The 22459-nt window shown below is 45.6% G+C and overlaps 1 long non-coding RNA gene across 1 annotated transcript; it reads right to left on the bottom strand.

The window, feature by feature from the left end:
• Positions 1-9290: 9290 nt before the first annotated feature.
• Positions 9291-13110, bottom strand: LOC122457134. Its single transcript, XR_006276492.1, has 2 exons — positions 12697-13110; positions 9291-12085 (listed from the first exon to the last, which is right to left on the bottom strand). It is a non-coding gene; the product is annotated as an uncharacterized LOC122457134 (long non-coding RNA).
• Between the last annotated feature and the right edge of the window lie 9349 nt (positions 13111-22459).

The raw sequence follows: 22459 nt of genomic DNA, 5'->3' as shown, positions 1-22459 counted from the left end.
TCCTCTCTTTTGGCTGTTGGGATTTGGTAGAGTTTCAATGTTACCTTGGATCCAGGGATCATGCGGATATGGTGATAGGTCTCAGTTGTCTGCCCTGGTTTTGTAGAGAACACATCTCTGTTGTGATTAATCATGTCAGCTGCCTCAATCTTTTGGATCGGCGTCAAGTCAGATGATATCCTCACTTGCTTGTGTAAGTTATCCTCCTGGGGAAGGGTCTCCTGCATGACTAAGCATACCTCTTGATCGTGCCAAGGTTTTAGAAGATTGATGTGGTAAATTTGTTCCGATTTCTGGCGGCCTGGCTACTGCACCTTATAGTTCACTCTCCCACGGCTTTGATTATTTTATAGGGTCCCTGCCACTGGGCCAACAGTTTACTTTCTGCTGTGGGCACCAGTACCATCACCCGGTCCCCTGGTTGGAACCGTCGAAGCTTTGCTTGGTGGTTATAATGGTTTCGTTGGGTCTCCTGTGCTCTCTCCAAGTGTTCCCGTACAATGTGCGTAACTTGGGCTATCCGATCTCTCATCTGCAGTATATGCTCAATTATGTTCCTGCCGGGATTTGTCTCCTCTTCCCAGGCTTCTCTGACTATATCCAAAATGCCCCGAGGGTGGCACCCATATAGTAGTTTGAATGGAGAGAAACCCGTGGAGGCTTGCAGAACCTCCCGGATGGCGAACATGAGGTAAGGCAATAGGGTATCCCAATCATTCCCATCCCGGCTCACCACTTTCCTGATCATGGCCTTGAGGGTCCTATTGAACCTTTCCACAAGGCCATCAGTTTGTGTGGTATACAGAGGTCCGTAAGACTTGTACATGGAGCAATGAACAGAGATCTTTCATCAACTTGGACATGAAAGATGTCCCTTGATCAATCAATATCTCCTTGGGTAGCCCATCCCAGGCAAAGATCTGTACTAGCTCCTTAGCTATTGTCTTGGAAGCTGTGTTGTGCGGGGGAACAGCTTCCGGGTACTGGGTTGCATAGTCCAGTACAACAAGCACATGTTGGTGGCCCCGAGCTGTCTTCTCTAGGGGCCCTACCAGATCCATGGCTATCCGTTCAAAAGGAACCTCTATTATTGGGAGAGGTATCAAAGGAGCCCGTGAGTGCGGGCAAGGGCTATGTAACTGACACTCTGGACAAGAGATGCAGTATCGCCGGACATCTTCATGTACTCCTGGCCAGAAGAACCTCCGCAGGATCCGTGCCTGGTTTTTCTCTACCCCTAGGAGTCCTCCAAACAGGTGACTGTGGGCGAGACTCAATATGGCTTTTTGATGCTTTCGTGGCACCAGAAGTTGTATCTCTTGCTCCTGCATTTGCACCATGCGGTACAGGAGATCTTTCTTCATTACGAAGTAAGGTCCGGGACACTGGACCTTCCCATCCATGGGTATCCTATCAATCTTGGCCACCTCTTTCCTGGCATTATCATATCTGGGGTTTTCCGCCTGGTCCCGCCCAAAATTCTCTCTCCTGGGACTAACCTGCCCAAGCTCCCAGGGGCTGGCTTCAGCTTCTTCCAACGGCTCGCCGCCGTCATGGCTAGGGGCAGCTTCTGGCTCACCTTCTGTGATGGAAGTTTCTCTGTTGGCTGCTCACGTCCATCTGCCTACTAGGGAGGTCTTCTGGCCCTGGGTCAGGATTCGGGTTCCCAAGGCCTTCGCGGCCTTCCTCTCTTGTCTTCCGGGTCCTTCGGGGGGCTGAGAACAGATCCTGAGAAATCTCAGCCAACATCGGGGATTGACATTCCCCCGTTGATGAGTCACTGTCCTCAGGGTCCCCACCTCCCTCCAGCCTCTCCAGGGGGAGTAAATTATCAAACCCTGGACAGTCCCTCCCAATGACTACAGGATATGGGAGTTTAGGAACTATGCCCACAGTCACCTCAATGGGGTTTCCCTGAACCTCTATCTCTACTGGGATGGTGGGGTAATGGCTCACGGCCCCATGCATGCACGTCACTGCTACACATTTGGCTTGTAGCAGCTGACTATTTTTTACCAGCTTACCCGATATGAGGGGGATAGCACTCCCACAGTCCACAAGTGCTGTAGTCTCTCTTCCATTTATCCTCACTGGCCTGGTGTAATTATGCGGGGCTAATGCAACCTCCGCGAGGTGGATAAGGGTGCATGGGACCTCCCAGTCCCCCAAGTTACATTGCATAGGCTCCTCAGTGCTGGGGTACTGTGCTGCCATGTGTCCCCACATGTATAACATCTATAATTGCTTTTAATCACTCCCCTATCCCGGGGGTTAGGGGGTTTAGTCCCAGGGCTCCCCCCAATAGGGCCAATCCCTTCCTTCTGGGATCCCCACTAGTTTTCGGCCCCCCCTTCTTCCACCTAGGACTCCCCAGGGGTTTGGCTGCCCAACCTTCCAGGGTTGGGGTCAGGTGCTTGCTTCAAAAGGAGCCTTCCTTGGGTAGTTGGGTTAGTCCCCTGGCTGTCATCCGTCTTTCTACCAGTGTTATCATCTCGTCATATATAGACGGATCGTTCTGGCCTACCCATTTGCGGAGATCTGGCGGCAGTCCCTGCATGTAATGGTCTATGACCAGGGTCTCCAAAATCTCCTCTGGTCTGCACACCTTGGGCTGCAACCACTTCTGTGAGAGGTGTATGAGGTTGAATAGCTGGGACCTCGGGGGTTTGTTCTCCTGGTATTTCCACTCATGGAACCTCTGGGCCCTTACTGCTGCCGTTACCCCTGCTCATGCTAGGATCTCTGCCTTCAGATGGGTATAGTCAGCGGCATCCATGGAGGCAAGTCAAAGTAGGCCTTCTGGGCCTCTCCACACAAAAAAGGGGCAAGAATGCTGGCCCACTGCTCCTGGGGCCACGCCTCATGCTGAGCAGTCCTTTCAAATGAGAGGAGATATGCCTGTACGTCATCTCTTGACATCATTTTTGGCAGACAACCAGTGGCCCTCAGGGCTTGTGTCCCATAGGACCCCTGGGCCTGGGTGGTGAGGATCTTCAGCTGGTCCACCAGCTCTCTCAAGAGAGCACTATCTTGGGTCACCTGGCTCATCAATAATTGATTCGTTTCCTGCTGTAGCCGCATAGACTCCTGTTGTGCCATTGCCTGAACCCAGGTGGCCTCCTGCTGGGCTGCCGTGGCTTGTACCAGAGCTCTTACCACCTCCTCCATTGTGGTACAAAGCAAACAAACAAAAATCAAAACAAAAAAAAAATCCAAACCCCCAGTGCACTTTTTTTTTTTTTAAAAAAAAACCCTCTTTCTTCCGTCACGCTATGAACGAAATCTCACTCCTGACATCAGCTGTGACAAAGCTCTGTCCTTGCCTCCGTGGGTCCCATGTTTCCTGGCGGATTTCGCTAGCCTCAGAGGCTCACTGTGACCCTCCACGTAACCCTTCTTTCTCACAGTCTACTGAGCCATTTTCATCATAAGCCAGCGAGGGAGGTGAGGAGAAGTTATCCTTCCTTGCACAGTCTCTGTTGTCTCCCAGACTCAGTGATTAATCAGGGGGCAAAGGGGGGGGGAGTCCAGGCCCACCCTCTACTTCGGGCTCCAGCCTAGGGACCCTAATAGTATCAGCTATGGTAGCTGACCTTTTAGAAACATGACATGTACAATTCCCTGGGCTATTTCCCCCACAGCAGCCCTCACTTCACCCTTACCTCAGGGCCTCCTTCCTTGTGCCTGATATGGTATGTATTACTCAGCCTCTCCAACCGCGCAACTTCTTCCCATAGCTCCTGACATGCACTCCCAGCTGACTAACTGGGAGGCTTTTAACTAGTTTCAGCCAGCCCGATTGGCTTCAGTTATCCCAATCAACCTACCCTTCTCCCTGCCTTCTGGAAAGTTCTTAATTCGCCCCAGGTGTCTTAATTGACCTGGAGCAGCTTCCATTTCACTTATCCTGGTACCAGGGATTTGTTTAGCCTGGAGCTAATATATCTATCTCCCATTACTCTTCCATAGCCATCTGGCCTTGCCCTGTCACAATAGCTAAACCACCACAATTCCACAATCAAGAAAGACAACAACTTTTGATAAGAAGAAGTCTGGTGGCACATTAAAGACTAACAGATTTATTTGGGCATAACTTAGGGTCTCGTTCTGTCAATCTTTTTCCTCACTTCCCCAGGTGGGTATTGTAGTTTTAAGAATGCTTGATAAAAGATCTTGTAGGCGTTAGTCTCTGTCTAGGGATTGAAGCAAATTCGGTTGTATCTTAGGGCTTGGATTGTGTGATGTGTCCTGGATGGAAGCTGGAGGCATGCAGGAAAGTATAGTGGTCAGTAGGTTTCCAGTATAGGGTGGCGTTTATGTGACCATCACTTATTTGCACTGTAGTGTCCAGGAAGTGGATCTCTTATGTGGATTGGTCCAGGTTGAGGTTGATGGTGGGGTGGAAATTGTTGAAATCCAGATGGAATTCTTCAAGAGCCTCCTTCCTGTGGGTCCATATGATGAAGATATCAGTGTAGTGCAAGTAGAGAAGGGGCGCAAGGGGACGACAGCTGAGGAAACATTGTTCTCAATCAGCCTTAAAAATGTTGGCATACTGTGGGGCCACGTGGGAACCCATAGCAGTGCTGCTGACTTGAAGGTATAACTTGCCCCCAAAATCTGAAATGGTTGTGGGTGAGGACAAAGTCACAAAGCTCAGCCAGCAGGTGTGCTGTGGCCTCATCAGGGATACTGTTCTTGACAGCTTGTAGTCCATCCTCATGTGGAATATTGGTATAAAGAGCTTCTACATCCATGGTGGCCAGGATGGTGTTTTCAGGAAGATCACCAATGCATTGTAGTTTCCTCAGGAAGTCAATGGTGTCTTGAAGATAGCTAGGAGTACTGGTAGCATAGGGTCTGAGGGGAAGTCCAAATAGCCATTCTTAAATTTTTTTTTTAAGTATTCTTAAAACTACAATACCCACCTGGGGAAGTGAGGAAACAGATTGACAGAGTGAGACAGGTACCCAGAAGTCACCTACTACAGGACAGGCCCAACAAGGAAAATAACAGAACACCAATGGCCATCACATACAGCCCCCAGCTAAAACCTCTCCAGCACATCAACAGCTACAACCTATCCTGGAAAGCGATCCCTCACTCTCACAGATTTTGGGAGGCAGGTTAGTCCTCACTTACAGACAGTCCCCCAACCTGAAGCAAATACTCACCAGCAACTACACACCACACCACAGAAACACTAACCCAGGAACAAAACCCTGTAACAAACCTCGTTGCCTACTCTGTCCCCATACCTACTCTAGCGACACAAGAGGACCCAACCACATCAGCCATACCTCAGGGACTCATTCACCTGCATATCTACTAATGTGATATGTGCCATGATATGCCAGCAATGCCCCTCTGCCATGTACATTGGCCAAACCAGACAGTCTCTACGTAAAAGAATAAATGGACACAAATCGGACATCAGGAATGGTAACATACAAAAGCCAGTAGGAGAACACTTCAATCTTCCTGGACATTCTATAACAGATTTAAAAGTAGCCACACTTGAACAAAAAACCTTCAGAAACAGACTTCAAAGAGAAACTGCAGAACTAAAATTCATTTGCAATGTAATACCATTAATTTGGGCTTGAGTAGGGACTGGGAGCGGCTGTCTCACTACAAAAGCAACTTTCCCTCGCCTGGAATTGACACCTCCTCATCCGTTATTGGGATTAGAGTACATCCACCCTGATTGAATTGGCCCTGTCAACACTGGTTCTCCACTTGTGAGGTAACTCCCTTCTCTTCATGTGTCAGTATAATAATGCCTGCATCTGTAATTTTCACTCCATGCATCTGAAGAAGTGGGTTTTTTACCCACAAAAACTTATGCCCAAATAAATCTGTTAGTCTTTAAGATGCCACCAGACTCCTTTCAGAGTAGCAGCCGTGTTAGTCTGTATTCGCAAAAAGAAAAGGAGTACTTGTTGCACCTTAGAGACTAACAAATTTATTAGAGCATAAGCTTTCGTGAGCTACAACTCACTTCATCGGATGCATTTGGTGGAAAAAACAGAGGAGAGATTTATATACACACACACAGAGAACATGAAACAATGGGTGTATGATAAACCCATTGTTTCATGTTCTGTGTGTGTGTGTATATAAATCTCTCCTCTGTTTTTTCCACCAAATGCATCCGATGAAGTGAGCTGTAGCTCACGAAAGCTTATGCTCTAATAAATTTGTTAGTCTCTAAGGCGCCACAAGTACTCCTTTTCTTTTTACCAGACTCCTTGTTGTTTTTGTGGATACAGACTAACACAGCTACCCCCTGAACTTTGGATAAGAGACCAAACTGGTTCAGTGGCAAAGAGAAGTGTAAGTTGTTTCACTTACAACCACAGCACCCTCTGGCGTCACATTGCCAGGTCTTTGCCTCTAGTACCCACACTGATCACCTCTTTGGCCCTGCTTCTGTCCACAAGTTAGTCCTTCAGCTAAGTCATATCTAGTCCAGACCCGCTTCTGGGGTAACAGAAGTCCATCAGAAGTTCACCCAAACAAAAAGGTCCTTCCACCCTGCTTAGGCTTCTCTTCAGCCCATCCTCCAAGCTCAGTTCCCAGCCCTTTTGGGGCTACCCTTTTAAGTCTCCCAGGCCCCAGGATAGAGCCCTGACTCCTAGGCTCCGTTCCTAGAGTACCCTCACAGTCTTACCCCATCTTCCAGACCATACTTCAGGGCTTTCCACCAGACTGTGACTTGCTCCCTGCAAATGGAGTCTTCTCAGCCCTTTTAAGAGGCCAAGGTGTTTCAGGCTGTCACCTGACCCCAATTAGTCCTAACCCCTCTGGCTAAGATGCAGTTAATTATGGCCCAGATGGCCTGATTGAACAGGGCTGGCAAGCCCTAGACATCCTGGCCTTTAAAGGGACAGGCCACTCTGTTACAGGATACCAGCAATTACAACTAAAAAAGCAACATATAACAAATGGAAAAGGGGGAAAAATGGGTACCATGTTATGCTTATAAGAAGTACATCAGATCTTTTTCATGGGAAAAGACAATATGCTGCATTTATTGAAGATACAACAATTAGCATATGCATTCAATCACACACACCCCACACACTCACTCCTGCCAGTTGATGTTCTAGTTACCAGTCCAGAGTTCAGATCAATACTCACCAGCAACCACACACCACACAACAGAACCACTAACCCAAGAACATATCCTTGCAACAAAGCCCGTTGCCAACTCTGTCCACATATCTATTCAGGGGACACCATCATAGGGCCTAATCACATCAGCCACACTATCAGAGGCTCGTTCACCTGCGCATCTACCAATGTGATATATGCCATCATGTGCCAGCAATGCCCCTCTGCCATGTACATTGGTCAAACTGGACAGTCTCTACGTAAAAGAATAAATGGACACAAATCAGACATCAAGAATTATGACATTCAAAAACCAGTCGGAGAACACTTCAATCTCTCCGGTCACTCGATTACAGACCTGAGAGTGTCTATCCTTCAACAAAAAAACTTCAGAAACAGACTCCAACGAGAGACTGCTGAATTGGAATTAATTTGCAAACTGGATACAATTAACTTAGGCTTGAATAGAGACTGGGAGTGGATGAGTCATTACACAAAGTAAAACTATTTCCCCATGTTATTTCTCCCCCCTACCCCACCCCCCACTGTTGCTCAGATGTTCTTGTTAACTGCTCGAAATGGCCCCCTTGCTTGTCACCATGAAAGGTTTTCCTCCCCCCCCCCGCTGGTGATGGCTCATCTTAAGTGATCACTCTCCTTACAGTGTGTATCATAAAACCCATTGTTTCATGTTCTCTGTGTGTGTATATAAATCTCCCCACTGTATTTTCCACCGAATGCATCCGATGAAGTGAGCTGTAGCTCACGAAAGCTTATGCTCAAATAAATGTGTTAGTCTCTAAGGTGCCACAAGTACTCCTTTTCAGATCAATTTAGTGGCCAGCTAGGTTGATCACGGGTAGACAGGGGCCGGGTTCGGTCAGTCGCAACACGATGCTCCGGGAAAGTCTTGGCAGGACGAACCCAAAGTTCCATGGCAGGGCACCCTGTTTATATAGTGATTTTCCTTTATTGGGACCAATGAGTTTTACACTGTCATGCTGTAATCAATTGTTGATGAGTGCTTGTTTTCTTAAATTGTCCTTCTCATCCTTTATCTTGTTCTTTCATCAAGTCTCTCAGGGAGTTACCCCACAGTGGTTTTGATCACAGTTATCGTGTCCCCATTGATAGATGCCTGTCTCATTTTTAAGAGTCATCAATCTGTCCTCTTCCGACATTTCAATAGGGGTGTGTTGTAATCTCCTGGTGCCCTTGCGTCTGTCCTTGGTTCCTCCCTAGAACATCTGGTCCGGTGATGGCCTTCACAGTTATTTAACACATACATTCCTCATTAACATACAAAACAGAATTGATTTACACAGAACATTTGAATAGGAACATCAAATTGCAATGCAAGAGAAAAACCAATCACTGCGTTTTTAAATTTTAAAATGCTAAACCCACAACAAAGTGGTGACCCTAAAAAGGTCTGTTACTGCCTTGAAATCAGTTCAGACACAGATTCTGGTAACGATGCATCTTTACCAGTGGCCACCCTAGGCCATTCCTTTCTGCTTCCAGAAAGGGTGGCTGGCAGGATATGGTGAGATCATACATTAATACATGGTTTATTATTAATCCTTCATTCTAAGTTATACAAAATACAAACATAAAATTCTACTACCAGAAGCATTCAATATAATATGAGAAGTTATGAAGGGTAAAAGAAGGGTAAAGACATTGGGGAAAAAAAATCAGTGGTTGGCAGGGTTAAAGACAAAGAAATTTTAAAGTATGTCAGGAACAAAAGAAATCCTAGGAATGGTATAAACCTATTACTAGATGGAGATGGTAACACTGTTAATGATGCAGAAAAGGCAGAAATGTTCAATACATATTTCTGTTCTGTATTTGGAAAGCAGTATGATGTTTTACTTGTATCATATGAAAATGATGAAGTTCTTTAGAGTCCATTAGTAACTAAGGAGGATGCTACACAACAATTACTAGGTATAAACACTTTTAAATCAGCAGGCCCGGATAACTTGCAGCCAAGACTACAAAAAGAGTTAGCAAGTAAATCTCTGGCCACTGTTGTTAATTTTTGATAAATCTTGGAATACCAGGGAAACTCCAGGAGACTAGAAGAGTGCTAACAAAGTATTAACAGAAGCCTGAGAGCTTAGTTAGTCCACATTGCTGACCCTGGAGGGTGTGTCAGGCTTGATGTGTTATTAGACACAGCTGGGGAGGAGGTGGGTCTTCTTCATAAAAGAAAAAAAAAAGTTGTATGGGGGAAATCCAGAAGAGAAGAGGTAGGGAATTCTTGCTCTCTAAGAAGGCCCTGGGAAAAAACAGACTGAAGAAGGCCATTGGGACAGAATTAATCTGCGTGGTAGGCCCTGAAAAGGGGGTAAAGTGCAGAGAAGAGGTCCTGAGGGGTTGGTATTCCAGCAAGGGAAAGGAAGTGGGAGAACGTAGGAAGAAGCCAGAATCTGGGAGCCAGAGAAGATGCTGTGTTAAGCAGCAAAAGGCAGGGGTCGGATGTAGGAAGTGGCCCAGGGAAATGGCAGCACATCTGAAGGAGCAGACTTAACTGCTTAATACAGAGTCCCTGGGCTGGAACTAGGGTTGCCAACACTGCATTTCAAAAATAAGGAATGGCTTTCTTAGCACCCCTGCCACACCCACATCCCAATATCAGATCATCATCATCTAATAAGCAGTACTCACCTACATTCGCCAAGGGCATTTCTTGATGCTTTTTGCTGCAATCAGCAACTCCGGATCTTGCTGTATAGAGATGAAAAAATAAGGGATATCCCTTGTAATAACGACTGCTAGCAACCCTATCTGAAACCCAGAGCAGCAGGTGAGTCTGTGTTCCCTTCCAGCACTCAGAAAAGGGTGTACAAGCCCACTAAGAACTATTGAGCCCATAATGTGGCTGAAGACCGAGCCTTAAGGATAAGCCAAAGAATATCTCAAGAAGGGGGCAGAAATATATTTTATTGTGCTGGACTTTGTTACCTTGGAAAGGTTGTAAACAAAACACGACCTGACCGGAGAACTCAGCCACAAGAATAGGCAGGACCAGAGCACCCATAAGGTGCACTGCTACACCTCACAGCCATGAAGGGGTGCTTCAGCAGTGAGTCTGCCTTTCTACATAAGTTAAATGGATTAAATGCTGGATAACTGACAGATCACAAAAAGTAGTAAATCATCTGAAGACTTGAAGTGTCATTGACTGCTCAGACAGCAGAACTTTGAACAAGTAACATTTAACTAATACTACAAAATGGAAAAACTTCCTGGGTGCCTGATGAATCTGTACAAGATAGTACACATCTTGCAAGTAAAGGATACTGAACCAGTCAATATGATCTAGGGAGGGTTTGAGAGAAATGAGTGTTATGTGAAATCTGATGTCATGTTTAGTGTCAGAGGTTGAAAAATCAGACTCCAATCCCCTTTCTTTGTTGGAATCAGGAAGTATGGAGAATAAAATAGTCTCCACAAATTGGGGAGGAACTCTTTCTATCAGACCCCATTATAACATCAAGTTTCTCTTGTTGCATGACCACCTTATGAGAGTGGTCCCTGAACAGGGATGAGTAAGGAGGGTAGGAGGAGGAATGGACTGGAATTATATAGCTTAACCATCTTGAATGACCTGAAGTACCCATTGGTCCATAGTTATGCCAGTCCAAGCCTCCTTGAAGGCTAGGTGGGAATCAAAAGTAGAGAAAGAATATACTTGATCTGTAACTTTGACCATATCCTCAAAATGGTTTATTCTGAGAGTGACCAAACTGAGATGAGATATAAGAGGAATTAAATGATTTTCTCTTCTGCAATCTTGGTCTGTCTACTCTGTTGAAAGAAAGTTCTCTGGTGAAAGACGTAACCAGAAGTAGAGGGTTGAGGACTCTTCAGTATAAATTTGTGGTCTATATTGTTTCTTCTTGAAAGATGGGATATAAAAGCCATGGGGTCTTAAAGTAGCTCTTGAGTCCTTTAAAGAATGTAATGTATCATTCGTCTTGGAACTAAACAGATCCTGACCCTTACAGGGTAAATCCTGTATTGTAGTCTGAACCTCTTTTGTTAGACCTGATGCTGAAAGCCAAGAATACCTCTTGTTTATGCTCCTGTATCCACTGCATCCAGAGCTGCTTGTAACGAGATTTTAGTACTTTAGCTGTCAGAGCATAAGGAAGTAAAACTTCCCTCTGAATTGAGAGAAGAGTTATCTTGAAAACTTGACACTCTGACCCATTGTATGTAACTATATTTGGTTATTATTGCTGGATAGTTAAAAATTCTGACCTGAAGAGAGGCCAAAGAGAAAGTGTTCCCCCCACCCCACCCCCACAGATCTAGGGTTTTTTTAAATTTTTTTTTAATTCCTTCTTCTTTGTTGCAGATCTGGAAATCTGTTTGGATTTCTCATGAACAGCAGTAATTACTGAGGATGAAGGATTCAGGTGAGTATAGACATATTCAGCTCCCACAGAAGGAACTTGATGACATTTCCTATCTACTTATTTGGAAGTCGCTAATATAGAAAACGGTGTTGCCCATAATTCTTTTGCTGGGTCAAGGATACCTTCACTAAATAGGTAAGGCTACCTTATTTTGAGTAGAAGATTGTAGGATATCAAATTATTCATATGGACTTTTCTTGCACAAGTTCCAAAGGAATTTCTGATGTCTCCAATATCCTCTTTAACAGCTCTTGGTAAGCTTTGAAGTCAACTACTGTTGGAGTAGAAGATGCAACAGCCTCACCCGGAGGAGACTGCATCTGTCCTTCCGGAGGAGGGTCATTCTAAATCTGCTCTTCATCTTCCTTGGATAGAGGTGGAATTATGGACTTCTGAGGAGAATATGTATGCAATTAAACTTGCCTTTGTGGGCATCTGTACCCTGAATTAGAAGGGTGAGGAAATTGCTGATTTGGATTGTATTAAGGAATGCAGTATGGCCAAATAAGTGGGGTCTCTTCTCAAAAACTCTTCTGCTAAAAGGAAAAGAAACATGAAATGTTGTTAAAATAAAAGCGTTACTCAATATTTTACATTTCAAATGCTTTAACTTTTTCCCCTTTGTGATCGGTTAGGACTGCTACCTGATGTCCTGAGACTACTGCTGAGACTACCTCTGAGCCCATTTTCCCTGCCAGCTTGGGACTTCAGTACCCTGTCTTATTGAGCCAGACACGCTAGCCTTCTGCAAACACAGACCCAGGTCTGAACCATGTCCCCCAAAAGCTGCAGACTTAACAGAAAACAGCTTAAGAAGTGCTCCTGTCTCTAGCACCCTGATACCCCGTTCCCAGTGGGTCCAACCTCAAATAAATCCATTTTACTCTGTATAAAGCTTATACTGAACTCATCAATTGTCCACCCTCTATAACAGTGATAGAGATATGCACAGCTTGTGCTCCCCCAGGTGTTAATTATTTACTCTGGGTCAATTAATAAGCAGAAGTGATTTTATTAAGTACAAAAAATAGAATTTAAGTGGTTTCAAGTAATAACAGACAGAACGAAGTAAGTTACCAAGCAAAATAAAACAAAAACACAAGGGTAAGCCTAATATAGTAGGAAACTAAATGCAGGTAAATCTCACCTTCAGAGATGTTCCAATAAGCTTCTTTCACAGACTAGACTCCTTCCTAGTCTGGGTTCAGCAATCACTCACACCCCCGTAGTTACTGTTCTTTGTTCCAGTTTCTTTCAGGCATCTCTTTGGTGTGGAGAGGCTATCTCTTGAGCCAGCTGAAGATAAAATGGAGGGATTTTTTAGGGCCTTTTATATTCTCTCTCGTGGGAGGAAATCCCTTTGTTCTCCTGTGCAAGATCATAGCCACAAGATGGAGTCTTTAGCCACCTAGGCAAATCACCTGTCTATGAATGATTTCAGCTTTTTGCAGACTGATGCCATTGTTTACGTGTTAGTTTGAACGTTCACAGGAAAGCTCAGATGTGGATGGTGTCTACCAAAGTCCATTGTCAGTTAAGTGTTTCTCGATTGGGCCCTTACTGAGAATAGTCCTTTCTCAAGAAGCCGACCAAATGCTTCACTGAGGCTACTTAGAATCAAACAAGTACGTAGCCAATATTCATAACTTCAAATACAAAAATGATATACACATACAGACAGCATAATCATAACCAGCAAACTACAACCTTTCCATAGACACCCCACATGGCCTCCTCTGTACAAGACCTGGTGCAACAATGATCTAAATTATCACAGTTCCTGTCAATAATGTCACACTCTTCTTTTCTGTATCTTTAATACATTTAAAAAAAAAGTTTAATTGTGTTTGCGCCATGGTCTTAAGCAGGCTAAGTCTTTGTATACCAAACCTTGTTTAATACTGTTTAATGTTGAACAGTTTCAGGGACATGTTAACATCTTAAATGCTTTGGGCCCTTTATTTCATCTAAAGGAATACAACAGATGATCAGTGCTGAAAGAGACCAAGTGGTGATAAGAGATGTAGAACTCAGTGGTGGACAGATCACAGTAATGTTTGGTGAACACAAGGCCTAGTGAGTGGCTGTTTTGGTGAGTGGAGACTTGACCCAAGGCTGCAAGTCAAAAGAGGTGGTGGGGCAAGGAGATGTGTGGGCTAAGGGGTCCAGTGGGCCATCAACGGGGAAGTTGAAGGGTGATGGGGGACTTCAATTACCCAGTCATCTGTTGGGAAAACAACAACAGGGCACAGATTATTCAACAAGTTCTTGGAATGTACTGGAGACAATTTTTTTAAATTTCAGAAGGTGGAGAAAGCTACTAGGTGAGAGGCTGTTCTAGACTTGATTTTGACAAATAGGGAGAAACTGGTTGAGCATCTGAAAGTGAAAGGCAACTTAGGTGAAAGTGATCATGAAGTGATGAGTTCATCAGTTTAAGGAATGGAAGGAGGGAAAACAGCACAATAAAGACAATGGATTTCAAGAAGACAGACTTATGAAATGCAGGGGGTTGGTAGGTAAGAACCCATGGGAAGCAAGTCTAAGGGGAAAAAAGAGTTAGCAATTTTTCAGAGACATTATTAAGAGCAAAAGAGCAAACTACCCCACTGTGTAGGAAAGATAGGAAGTATGGCAAGAGACCACCCTGGCTTAACCAGGAGATCTTCAATGATCTGAAACTCAAAAAAGAATCCTACAAAAAGTGGAAACATTACACAGGATGACTATAAACAAATAACACAAGTATGTAAGGATAAAATTAGAAAGGCCAAGGCACAAAATGTGAATAACTAGCTAGAGACATAAAGGGTAACAAGAAAACATTCTGCAAATACATTAGAAGCAAGAGGAAGACCAAGGACAAGATAGGCCCATTACTCAATGGGGGGGGAGGGAGAGGACCAATAACAGAAAACGTAGAAATGGCAAAAGTGCTTTCACCAAAAAGGATAGTGGTATTTGGATGTAAAACATAGTGAACGTCAATGAAAATGAGATAGGATCAGAGGCTAAAATAGAAAATTAACAAGTTAAAAATTACCTAGACAAGTTAGATGTTTTCAAGTCACAAGGGCCTGATGAAATACATCCTAGAATACTTAAGGAGCTGACTGAGGAGATATCTGAGCAATTAGTGATTTATCTTTAAAAAGGTCATGGAAGAAGGGAGAGATTCCAGAGGACTGGAAAAGGGCAAATATAGTGCCAATTATAAAAAGGGAAGTAAGTACAACCTGGGAATTTACAAACTAGTCATCTTAACTTCAATACCTCGAAAGATAGTGGAGCAAATAACAAAGCAACCAATTTGCAAACACCTAGAAGATAATAAGGTGATAAGTAACAGTCAGCATGGATTTGTCAAGAAAAATCATGTCAAACTAACCTAACAGCTTTCTTTGAAGGTGACGGAGCTTCTTCTCCTCCTTGGTGGATCCTGCGCTTCTGTTTAGCAGTGTGCTGGGGTAGTCCTTTCCCTCAGAGTTTCTCCCATGCTCCTGGGCTTGCTATCCATACCCTGCTGGAGCAAAGTTCCTCCCATCCTCCTTGAAGCGGGGCCAGGGGAAGACAAACTTATGAAATGCAGGGGGAACCTCTCCATCTCTGATAGCCCCTGCGGGCATGGTGGCCACAGACTAGACACTCCCAGTTCAGTCTCTCTTCTCGGGTGGAGTCTCTTCCCTCAGACCCCAGTTGGGAAGAGATTTTCTCGCCCTTCCCCTCTGTACCTGCAGGGTTTCTTTCCTGATGCTTGTCAGCATCTGCACCACCCAGCTCTCCAGTTGTTCACCCTCCTCTCATAGCTCCTAGCACAGGTGCTTATCTGGCTGGAGGGGAGGCTTTTAACAGGTTTGGGCAGGCCCTTGATTCGTCCCAGGAGTCCTAATTAATCTAGAGTACCCTGTTCAGCTACCAAGAGAAAAGAGACCTGCTTAGCCTGGGGGTAAAGACTGGCCTTCCAGACCACTCTCTTGCAGGTGTGGAACTGCTGCTGGGCCCAGGGCTCTTGCTGCCTCAGCTCCTCATCTGTGCCGGACCCCTACCTTGCCACATTGCTGGCTGGTGGACTCCCTGGTTTCTACTGCTCTTTGGGGCGGCCTGCTAGTCTGCTCCCTGGAGGGGAGTGAGGGACACTGCCCCTGTTGTTGTTGATGCAGCAGCTGAGGGTCTCTCCTGCCAGACTGCCTACTGGTGCTGCTTGCCTCTGCTGCTGGTAGCCTGCTGGTGCCTTTGGGAGGAAGGAGAGCCTGTTTCTGGGGAGTGTGCAGAAACTCTGCAGGATGCTGTGGAGGGGGACATCCTGAAGGACTGAGTAACTTTCCATCTTTGCTCTTGTGGTTGAGGTATTGACTGTTACTGTGGGATGACAGGAAATGTGTCATAAATATAAAGGGAAGGGGTTAAGAAGCTCTGATACAGTACTATAAAATCTTCTTACCTGTAAAGGGTTAAGAAGCTCGGGTAACCTGGTTGGCACCTGACCAAGAAATGACCAATGGGGGGACAAGATACTTTCAAATCTGGGGGGGTGGGGAGAGGCTTTGTCTGTCTGTGTGATGCCTCTGCCTGGGGACCGATCAAGGAAACAAGCACTTCAACTCCTATAGAGTTAGTAAGTAATCTAGCTAGAAAATGCGTTAGATTTTCTTTTGTTTTTGGCTTGTGAAATTCACTGTGCTGGAGGGAATGTGTAGTCCTGTTTTTGTGTCTTTTTGTAACTTAAGGTTTTGCCTAGGGGGATTCTCTATGTTTTGAATCTCATTACCCTGTAAGGTATTTACCATCCTGATTATACAGAGGTGATTCTTTTACCTTTTTCTTTAAATAAAATTCTTCTTTTAAGAACAGGTTTCAGAGTAGCAGCCGTGTTAGTCTGTATTCGCAAAAAGAAAAGGAGTACTTGTGGCACCTTAAAGACTAACAAATTTATTAGAGCATAAGCTTTCGTGAGCTACAGCTCACTTCATCGGATGCACCTGATTGATTTTTTCATTGTTCTTAAGATCCAAGGGTGTGGGTCTGTGTTCATCTGTACCAATTGGTGAGGATATTATTATCAAGCCTTCCCCAGGAAAGGGGGTGTAGGGCTTGGGGGAATAGGACTCCAAGTGATCCTTTTCCCCTGTTCTTTGTCTAAATCACTTGGTGGTGGCAGCATACTAAACAAGGACAAGGCGGAATTTGTATAACTTGGGAAAGTTTTTAACCTAAGCTGGTAAAAAAAAAAAGCTTAGGGGGTCTTTCATGCGGGTCCCCACATCTGTACCCTAGAGCTCAGAGTGGGGAGGGAACCCTGACAGAGTGTGATGTGTTGCTGCGTACGCCCGAGGGTCATGGAGAGGTTCACCTCTTCCACGCCACCAGCACTTTTCCCTTCGTAGTAGACACCTTCAGGCCACTCAGCGTCATCTCCTCCCTGGGCTGTAAACTGACAAACTTTTAATTCTCTGGAATAAAAGGGCTTTAGAGAATTAATATGGTATACCTTAGGCTTTTGGTTGGAGGTGGGGAATGCTATGAGGTAATTAACAGCTCCCAAGCGCTCCTGGACCATGAATGGCCCTTCCCACGACGCTTCCATTTTATGGGCCTGGAGTGCCTTTAAGACCATAACCTGGTCTCCTACTTTGAAGGAACGCTCTCTGGCATGTTTATCATACCAGGCTTTTTGCTCTTTTTGAGCAACCTGTAGGTTTTCTTTAGCAAGGGCTAGAGAGGTTCGGAGGGTGTTTTGTAGGTTGGTTACAAAGTCCAGAATGTTAGTTCCTGGAGAAGGTGTAAATCCCTCCCATTGCTGCTTTATCAACTGTAATGGCCCCTTAACCTCATGGCCATATACAAGTTCAAATGGTGAAAACCCTAAACTGGGATGTGGTACAGCTCTGTAGGCAAAGAGCAACTGCTTGCAACACTAGGTCCCAATCATTTGGAGTGCTCATTTACGAATTTATGTATCATGGCCCCCAAAGTTCCATTAAACTTCTCCACCATGCCATTTGTTTGATGGTGGTAAGGAGTGGCAACCAAGTGATTTACCCCATGAGCTTCCCAAAGGCTTTCCATGGTTCCTGCCAGGAAATTAGTTCCTGTATCTGTGAGGATGTCGGGGGGCCAACCTACCCTGGCAAAAATGTCTGCTAGTGCCTGGCAACACACTTTTTAGCCTGGTGTTGCTTAGGCTACTGCTTCCGGCCATCAGGTGGCAAAATCCATGAAAGTCAGTATGTACTGCTTTCCTCTGGGTGTCTTTTTCGGAAAAGGACTCAGAATATCCACAGCTACTCACTGAAATGGAACTTCAATGATGGGGAGTGGCTGGAGAGGGGCTTAGACCTGGTCTTGGGGTTTTCCCACTTTTTGGCATACTTCACAAGACTGGACATAGGTAGAAACATCCTTGCCCATTCCGTCCCAGTGGAATGACCTCCCCAAATGGTGGTTGGTCCTGTTCACCCCAGCGTGGCCACTACGATGATTGTGGGCTAAGCTCAAGAACTTGACCCGGTTCTTAGTTGGAACTACCAACTGTCTCTGAGGATGCCAGTCTTCCTGGTGTCCACCAGAAAGAGTTTCCTTGTATAAGAGTCCTCTTTCTACAACAAACCTGGATCGATTAGAAGAGCTGAGAGGTGATGGGTTGCTCCATGCCGCCGTCCAAGTTCTCTGGAGGCTTTCATCTACTTCCTGTTCAGCCTGGAACTGTTCCCTTGATTCTGGAGAAATCAGTTCCTCATTGGATTGTGGACCTATGCTTGGTCCCTCTGGAAGCAATGTAGGGGATTGGGTTGTTTCCATTGACTGTGAACCGCTCTCTGCTGGTGCACTATGTTGGGGTTCAGGCTCCGGCTGAGCCTCTTGTATAGGGTTATCGGCTGCTGCCAGTTCAGGTTTGGTGGGATCCTCTGGGGTTGGGGTTGCAAGTACTGGATTCAGTGCTGGCAATGGGTCTGATGCTGGTTGTTTCGCCAGTTCCGCTTCTGGAACTGGCTCTGTCTGGGTCTCTGGGACTGGATCCACTACTGCTGTTGCAGACATTGGCCTGGGGGCCGGGTCCATCACCTCTGACCGGGTCCTGGTAGAAGTTTCCAGAACAGCGCTAGGTGTGACGGCTGGTTTAGTCTGGCTGCAGGTGACCATTCCCACCCTCTTGGCTGACTTCACGATTGGCCAAGTCTAACCCCAACAGCATGGGGATGGGATAATCATCATAGACTGCAAAAATCTACATTCCTGACCAGCCCTTGTACTGGACAGGCAACTTGGCTGTAGGCAAATTGAAGAGTTGGATTTGAAGGGTTTGAATCATCACTGGATCTCTGGGTTGATTAAATTGGGGTCACTAAGGAAGCATGGATAGCTGACACTTGTGCTCCACTGTCCCTCCATGCGGTGACCTTCTTCCCGTCCACACTCACACATTTCCCTCCGCTCCAAGGGTATCTGGGAGGTATCTGGGCCTGAGGACCTCTGGTGTGATTCTGGTGCAATGAACTGTAATCTGTTGGGGTTCTTGGGGCAGTTTTGCCTTCACATGCCCGGCTCATTACATTTAAAACATCGTCCAGCTGACAGGTCACTGGGGCGAGGTGGGTTGCTGGAGAACGGTGTGGCGGGACGATAAGGTGGCCTGAAGGTTCCTTGGAGGGTAGGTGAGGCCTTGGGCGACCCCCGGTAGAAGGGTGTGGTCTGAGGTTGTCCCTTCTGGTATCCACTCCAACTGCGACCAGTTTTTTTTCCTCTCTGCCACTTCCACCCATTTGGCTCCAATCTCCCCCGCCTCGATTACAGTTTTGGGCTTCCATCTAGGATGTATCTTTCTATTTCCTCAGGAACACCCTCTAAGAATCTGCTCCATTTAAATTAGGAAGTGCAAATCTTTTGGGAGATTTAACACTTGCTCCTGATTCCTAGGCATCCCAATGTTCACAATGTGGTAGGCATGTCGGGTAAAATGACACATCTGGTTTCCACCTCAGGGCTCTGAATCGCCGACGGGAATGCTCGGGGTTAGACCCATCTGACTCTCACCTTGGTTTTAAACAGTTCATACTGGTTCATGCGTTCCTAGGCATTCAGCCGCCACCTCATCTAAGGGTCCACTGAGCAGTGGCATCAGCTCTACCATGTATTGGTCTGTAAAGATGCTGTACGCAACGCAGGCCCTTCGAAGTTTTCTAAGGCCCTCAGTATCATCGCCTGCCTTGAGGTGGGGAACTTTCTGGGATGGGAAGTGGTACCTGGAGAAGGATTGCTAGGGTTTGTTGTGTTTATTCTGCTGAGCCTTTGCCTTCTCCATCTCCAGTGCATGCTTCCTCTCTTTTCTCCTCCTCCAGTTCTTTGGCCCTTGCCTCCATTGCTCTCCTTTGGGCAGCTGCTTGGTGTTGTTCTGCTTCTTTTCACTGCCTCCCTTTCTCTCTGCAGGAGTTCTATCTGTCTTTCATGTTCCTTTTGTTTTTCCTCAGCCTCAAATCTGGCTTAATTCCTGCTTTTGTTGAACCGTGGAGTCTGTCATCTAACCTCTCTGTTTTTAACTAACTTTACATCGAGAGTTAGACAGAAAACCAAAAAAAAAAAGAAACTTGGATTGTAAAATTTTGCTGTGCTGAATATGATACCTATATTCTCTGATAATGATTGTCAACCTACAGAGAAATCCTAAAAAAAAAAAAAACCTAAACACCTTGGCTCCAGGCAAATAGGCAGAAAAACCCTCTAGTTGCTCATAGGGGAAAAAAACAAAACTTCAGGTGTGTGAAAACTGGTGAATTTCCCTGCAGGAGGTTAACTATCCTGCCTTTAGGTAGAAAAACTCCAGCTCACAAAAGCCAATTCCCTTTTGTCTCTGCTCTGGCACCCAAAGCAGAGAAAAAAAAACCCTCTAACTGTTTTCAGTTTAACCTGCTTTCCAGCAGGCCAAAGGAAAAAAAAATTCCTTTTCAAATCTGTTGCTTCTGGTTCAAAAAATCTCAAATGATTTCAAGTTGATCCCACTGTTCTGCTATCATGTCAAGGTTCCTTCCCCACTCTGAACTCTAGGGTACAGATGTGGGGACCTACATGAAAACCTCCTAAGCTTACTTTTACCAGCTTAGGTTAAAACTTCCCCAAGGTACAACCTATTTTACCCTTTGCCCTTGGACTTCCACTGCCACCACCAAACGTCAGGGTTTACTAGGAAAACGTTGTTTGGAAACGTCTTTCCCCCCCAAAATCCTCATCAAAACCTTGCACCCGCCTTCCTGGGGAAGGCTTGATAAAAATCCTCACCAATGTGCATAGGTGACCACAGACCCAAACCATTGGATCTTAAGAACAATGAAAAAAGCATTCAATTTTCTTACAAGAAGAATTTAATATAAGAAAAGGTAAAAGAATCACTTCTGTAAAATCAGGATGGTAAATACCTTACAGGGTAATTAGATTCAAACATAGAGAATCCCTCTAGGCAAAACCTTAAATTACAAGAAAGACACAAAGACAAGAATATTCATTCTATTCAGCAGTCTAATTTCTCAGCCATTTAAAGAAATCATAATCTACCGCATATCTCGCTAGATTACTTACTAAATTCTAAATTCCATTCCTGTTCTGTCCACGGCAAAAGCATCACACAGACAAACAGATCCCTTTGTTTTTTCCCTCCCCTCCAGCTTTGAAAGTATCTTGTCTCCTCATCGGTCACTGTGGTCAGGTGCCAGCGAGGTATCCTAGCTTCTTAACCCCTTTACAGGTGAAAGGATTTTTTCCCTTTGGCCAGGAGGGATTTTAAAGGTATTTACCCTTCCCTTTAGATTTATGACAGTTCACTATTAGGAAAATCTTTCTAACTATAAGGATAGTTAAGTACTGGAACAAGCTTCCTAGGGAGGTTGTGGAATCCATGTAACTGGAGTATTTTAGGAACAGATTGGACAGTTTTACTTGGGCCTGCCTCAGTTCAGGGGGCTGGACTTGATGACTTCTGAAGGTCCCTTCCAGCCCTACATTTCTGAGAATTTATGAAGGGAAACCCCGCGGTGATTCCCCCTCCATTGAGCCTGCCCTTCACTAGCTGCCCCTCTAGCCTCCTCACTGATTCACTCTGTCCCTCCCTTTTTCCCCACTAATCCAGCCCTATAGAACCCATGAGGTCCCCACAGTCCCAAACCTTCCAATAGTAACAGTTTGTAGTGCTGTCTTTACTCTCTGGAAGATGTGCCAGGCTCTATGCACTGACTGGCTTTTATCCTTATGTTGTTGTCTTTTGGGACCAAAGAGGACACTGACAACAGTATTACATCTTGTGAGTGTGTGTGGTTAAAAAGGCCGATGGACGAATGGCAGTCCTTTCCGAACTGAATGCATACGTAGCTCGATATCAAGGAAGTCTGTGCCCACTGAATCGTCTGCTGTTACGGCCTCAGCCTTTGCTGCCTCCAGATCCCTATGGGATTTCACCTCAAACCAGAGTACGTCAGTACTGGACTGTTGAACTGCCTGCTTGCCAGCATGAGCCACTGCTGATGACTCCAACCATCAACAGCTGCACTACATCAAGTTGGGTAGTTTGTACTTGCCAGGAGTTTGGATTTTCTTCGGGCCCCTCTAGCAATCTGGTTACCGCTCCGTTCACCTGCAGCAACTTCTGCTTTGGCTTCTGGTGTACATCCAACAGCCCAACCAGGACCTATCCCAGCACAAGGGTGATGTCCTCCGCATGGGGTCCCATCCCTCCCAGTGGCCGGGCTCCAGAATCCTTTCGGCTTATTGGTAGCTTTACTGCCATTTGATGCGGGTGTGGCAGGCAGGTGTGGTAAGTGGCACTCAGCTCCAAGCTCGATGGGAGACCTGTGACAGGGCTTGGCCACACAGACCTACTACAGGACAGGCCCAACAAAGAAAACAACAGAACGCCACTAGCCATCACC

This window comes from Dermochelys coriacea, chromosome 1 (assembly GCF_009764565.3).
Source record: "Dermochelys coriacea isolate rDerCor1 chromosome 1, rDerCor1.pri.v4, whole genome shotgun sequence".
Lineage (NCBI taxonomy): Eukaryota > Metazoa > Chordata > Testudines > Dermochelyidae > Dermochelys > Dermochelys coriacea.
Note: the sequence above shows the minus strand (reverse complement) of the source record. Positions and strands in the feature narration are given on the sequence as shown.